The sequence below is a fragment of the Fukomys damarensis genome, unplaced genomic scaffold (genome assembly GCF_012274545.1).
Source record: "Fukomys damarensis isolate Sample0158 unplaced genomic scaffold, DMR_v1.0_HiC HiC_scaffold_21, whole genome shotgun sequence".
Classification (NCBI taxonomy): Eukaryota; Metazoa; Chordata; class Mammalia; order Rodentia; family Bathyergidae; genus Fukomys; species Fukomys damarensis.
Genome location: NW_022900933.1, coordinates 8,965,591 through 8,971,108, shown reverse-complemented (window position 1 = coordinate 8,971,108; position 5,518 = coordinate 8,965,591). Strand labels below are relative to the sequence as shown.

Below are 5,518 nucleotides of genomic sequence, written 5' to 3'. Positions count from 1 at the left end.
GCGCAGCGTTTTCACACAATGGCGTGGCTCCCGCCGCGGCGCGGTACAGCCCCGTCTGGGCTGGCGGAGCTCTGAGTCCACGATCGCTGGAAGAGGAAAACCCCACGGAGGCCTGAGTTCAACGCCCAGCGTCTCCCGACCCCGCGGCAGCGACAGCTCCTCAGAGGCGGAAGTTTATTGAGTAGGGGGAAAAAACACGGAAGCAGCGTTTTCACACAATGGCGTGGCTCCCGCCGCGGCGCGGTACAGCCCCGTCTGGGCTGGCGGAGCTCTGAGTCCACGATCGCTGGAAGAGGAAAACCCCACGGAGGCCTGAGTTCAACGCCCAGCGTCTCCCGACCCCGCGGCAGCGACAGCTCCTCAGAGGCGGAAGTTTATTGAGTAGGGGGAAAAAACACGGAAGGGAGGGAGAGGCTTTGCCGTAGGATGCTTCCTACCCGCTCGGACTCGGGAAATTCCAGGCGCCCGCGATGTAGAGCTGACAGCCGAAAAGGAGCTACCTCGGGCCAGCCCAGAGAGCGAGCTGAGCGGGAGGACCCAAGTGCGTCGCCCTTGGCTTACAAAGTACTCGCAGACAAGGGGTGCCGCCGGGGCCAATCAGAGCCGCGAGCCGCGTGAGTGGAGTGCGAGCCAGCCAATCAGAGGCCTGGAAGACGAGCTTCCCCTTCCGAACTCTTCCCCGTAGCCTCCGGACCCAGATCCCAAAACTGGAACGCAGCGAGGTGAAAAGGCGGAACGGTGCCCTCAAGACAAGAGCAATTGCTTGTGCGGTTGGTATATTAAAATAAATACTGTCCATACTTATTTAGAGGAAATACTGGCGGCCTTTTAGATACCAAGTACTAAAAGGCTCAGAAAAGAGATTTAAGAGGTAGTCCCCCTGCCAGAAATGCAGTCAGCCTAATAACGTTCATAAATTCAGAGTATTTATAGGCCAGGAACTATATTGGGAGATACAAACAAGACACTGATTAGTCAAAAAAGAAAGAAAAACCCTGTCCTGAAGCAGCTCAAGTTCTGAGAGGCTTTGCTAAACCTTATAACCCTGATTTATTGTGAGCTCTAAAAAAAAATGCACCCCGTGAAGTAGTTTACAGTCATTTTTATGATTGTTATCTCCTTGTAGAAAAAGAAAATTGAGAGAAAAATAGAATGACTTATCCAGGGTCACAAAAATATACACTGGCAAAACTAGAATTCTAGCCCAAAGAGTTTGGGGGATTACCCAGGACTTGATGCACTGTCTAGCGGACGCTATATTAAAATAACAACTCTTAGGGCCGGGGATTTAGCTCAATGCTTCTGCCACCTGCCTCGCAAGCACAAGGTCCGCAAGCACAAGGTCCGGAGTTCGATCCCCGGTACCCAACAAACAACTCTGTCTATGCAATACACTCAGAAACAAATTCCTCAACAATTCTCACCTCTGTTCTGTTGAGACAATGTGTTCTCAACCTGTGACAGCACGTATTTATCAAACGCCTCTGGCGCATCGCCAGGATCTAGCAGCCATCCCAGTACTGGATGTTTAACCGTAAAGAACAAATCTTACATGTTAAGTACTAAGGTAATAATGAATTTTCTGAAATTCACTTCTATGAGGAGTGCTTATCCTGTCTCTTTGAGTGTAGACAATACTCCCAGCTTTTAAAAACTACATTTCTTTGGGAGTGTAGCGTAGTGGTTAAGTATTTGTCCACTGTGTGCGAGGCCCTGGGTTTAGATCCCTTGCACTGGTTAAAAAAATAAAATAAAAATCTTCTGTCTTCAAAGAGAAAAAGCCCTGAAATTAGGCCTTTCTCTTGCCAGGAAAAATTTTAAGAGAAAAAAGCATCCCAAAACATCATCAGCCATCAGAAAGCAGCATCACTGTCAAAAGGTACTTTGTACACAACTTCCAGCCTCTCTGCTGTTGGGTCCCCTCTTTCTTCTCGCTCTAGCTATTTTCTTACACCTCTCTTCACTCCCAGTTCCTGATGTTTACTTAAACAAGAAGTTTATACCCATCTTTCCACTCCCTCCTCACCAGACTGAGCTTTAGACGTATTTTTGCTTCACCCAAAAATTACAGACAAGTTCCACGCAACAAAAGACTATATAGGATTGTCAGTACACTATTTTCTCTATGGGTCAGCCTGCGTCCATTTTTAGTCAACAATCAGAGCTGCAGGCACTTGGATGTGTGGTAAGAAGGACTCAACTGTTACAAAATGGGGAGGAAAAAAAGCAAAATGAATGTTGGAGTACGAGTGACCATTTTATTGAGAGAATAGCTAGATCAAAGTTAATGAACTTGAATGCTATCGCATTTCCTACATTGTGAACATTGATGTAGAAACTGATTTGAAATTTACTACCATTTTGTCATGACTACAATAAAAAAAATGCCCAGAGTATAATACTGCTAAGCACAAGACCCCATACTTAAGCTCTTTACTGCCATCATTTAAATTCTCAAATCAAATCTTTGAGGTAGATCCTGTTATTACAGTGGGTAAATTAGGTCCATACAGGGGTTGAGGCTCTCGGGAGATGCAGCAGCAGCTGCTTAGCAAGTAACTTAGAAATGCTTCCATCTCTACCAGTGTGAAACAAGTGAATGTTAGCTCTGGAAGCATTCTTAATGACTTTTAATTGTTGTTGTTATATAATTGCTGCTGTAAATATGTTTCACTTATACTGTCCCATTTTGTAGAAAAATATACAAAAAGTAGTACTGTTAATACCACAGGCAAAAAAGTGTGACCTTGAAATAATAAGTTTGCCCATTGAGACCTCTTTTTTCTCATCTATAAAATGAAGGGGTTTGACCAGATAAATGATAGTTATTTGCCAGTTCTAAAATAACAAACTTAGTTGGGTGTGTAATTCCAGCACTCAGGAGGCTGAGGCAAGATCATCATAGTTTCAAGGCCAGCTAGGCCTGCACAGTGAGGTCAAGGCCAGCCCAAATTACACAGCAAGATCCTGTCTCAAAAATCACAAAAAATAAATAAATAAAAATAACCAACTTAGCCAGCTTGACACACCACTGACATTAACTACCAACGTGAAATATGGAAAAATGGTCTCTGTGTTCAAATCCAATAAGTGTTTCAAGTCATTTTTAAGCCAACTCCGTAAATAGAAATTCCACATCCACTCATTAAAAAGCCAGAGCTAATCTTTTCCATCAGAAGAGTAAAAGAAGTGATTGATTTAAAGGCTCAGGAAACTAGCCAGACTTTCTCTGTCTATGACTTAAGCTCCATGGCTGAAGTTTCTGTCTTCTTGGGTAGCACTGTTGAGTTCTTATTCACTAGCTACTCCCTTTTCCTTCCTTATTAATAGCTTCTTGTTTTTGTTTTTATTTGCTTGTTTTGGGGGTAACCACCTAAACTCCAGCTACAGGGCAACTCAATTAACCTGAGTCAGTCAGTAAATAGATTCCCAGAATCATAGAGACTTAACAGTGCTCACCTTCTCCTTCCAAGCATTAAGAAGATTACACTTTCCCACAGCCACCCCAGACAGTTAGGCTGGACCATGTGACTAGTTATAGCCAGTAGTAGCCTGTAGTGAGTTTGGGTGGACATGAATGTCTTTACACGGTGTGATAAAAACACAAGAAATGCTGCTGTCGAATGACATCTAACAAACAGAAAAGCAGACTTGTAAAAACATGCTGTGTCCACATCCACCTTATTCACCAGATCTGGCATCATGTAACTTCTGGCTCTTCCCCAAAGTCAAAATTACCATAAAAAGGCAACCATTTTGAATCAGTTCAGAACATCCAGGTAGCTACAACAGAACGACTAAAGATAGTCATAAGAGAACGCTCAGAACTGCTTCAGAGTGGCAAGAATGATGGGATAAGGGAGGGGAGTATTTCAGGGGGTTGATGACAATGTCTTTTACTGTCATAAAGTTGAACATTCACTGTATTTTTGATCACACCTCCTATGTGTCACTTCCAGGTGGAGCACTTAATTGTCAGGTTAAGTCCTCATGGTGTTTATTTACTCTTCCCCAGCCTCACGACCAATATTGCTGATAATGGTCAAGCTGTCTTAGCCTACGGTGCCCACAAGCACAGAGGAACAACTCACACTACCACTGCCACCCTCCCACTGGCAGCTTGAGTCATACACCTTAGTTGTTTAAACCCCTGAGGTTTGGGTGCATTTTTCACTGCGATATGACCTTGAATCCACATTATGTCACACTGGCACATACTAGAATCAGAATATTCCCAGGCTGTTCTAATGAATATACCTGAAAACCATTATGCTCCTGGAGTAAATTGAAGGTGTGAATAAGTCAGCCTATAAACTGGATTGCTGTAGGCAACAATATCGCAACCAGAAGAGGCACTAACATTAAAGTGAAGTGAACATACTAAGGATGGCAGAGAAAAAGAATGACCCTTGAAGATAGGATTGAGTCCCGGTTCATATCGCTCCTAAAGGGTACACTTAATGGACTTTTAATTATGTAACATAATTTTATTTGCTCATTCCTCCGTAACTATAGTCAGAAACTACATCTTCTTTAATGACATCACAGTTCTTAACACAGATCTAGCTCAAGACGTGCTCAAAACTATTGTATGTGTTAAAATTTTTAAAAATATAATAGCTCACACTGTTGACTTCAGAAATAAAATAAATATCTCTATTACCAGGGGGGAAAGTAGTGTAATTTGATTCAATCCAGCCTTTTTAGATGAGATTAAGACCCAGAGATTTACAAGGTTTATAAAGTTCACATACCTTTGTTTTGGCAGAACTGGGGGAGGGGAGGACAAGTAATAATTGCTTCATAATAGATTACCATCATGCCAGGTGGTACATGCAATCCCAGCAGTTGGAAGGCTGAGGCAGGAAAATAACAATATTCAAGGCCAACAGGGCTACATAGTAAGACCTTGTCACCAAAAAAAGGAGAAAAGAAAAATCATCATTCCAACTCAAGATACAGAAGTATTGAGGCAGTGTAAAAACTTTGAAGTTAAAATAGGTATTAAGTTTTACGTTAATTTGAAGTTAGAATAGGTTTATTTATTAGTGATGCAACCTTGTTACTTAACTGCTTTGAGCTCTGATGTTCTTTTTTCATCTATAAAATGGGATAATAATTCCTAGTCTACAGGGCTGTGAGGGGAAAAAAAACTCAATATATTAAAAGCACTTAGTATAATGCCTAACACATAGTAAATATTCTGTATATTGTAGCCCCCTTAAATGATGTCTATTCATAGCTAACTCATTTTTGTCCATTAGGATAGATCCCATTCTCCTTCACTGTTCATTTCATCCAGGCCACTGACCTGGACACCTATATAATTATGTATAGCTTCCTATAGAAGCTGCTCCTTTCATCCCCACATTTCTATCCTGATTGCAGCAAAAGGAGCTTTATTACTGTTAACCATCCCTTGGCCATAGCTAGTTGGTCAAGAGATGAAGCCATTCCTCCAGGATTTATAGACTTAGAAAGAGAGGTTATCTCAAGGCTTACTACCTAGATAAAAACT

At 42.2% G+C, this 5,518-nt stretch overlaps 1 protein-coding gene across 1 annotated transcript in view; it reads right to left on the bottom strand.

Annotated features, from left to right (window-relative positions):
* Fut8 (fucosyltransferase 8) overlaps nt 1–509 on the bottom strand; it is a 291,305-nt gene extending 290,796 nt beyond the window's left edge. The window contains exon 1 of the mRNA XM_010603042.3: nt 438–509. The gene's annotated coding sequence lies outside the window, so the exon portion shown is untranslated. The remainder of the gene's footprint in view (nt 1–437) is intronic.
* Nucleotides 510–5,518: the final 5,009 nt, after the last annotated feature.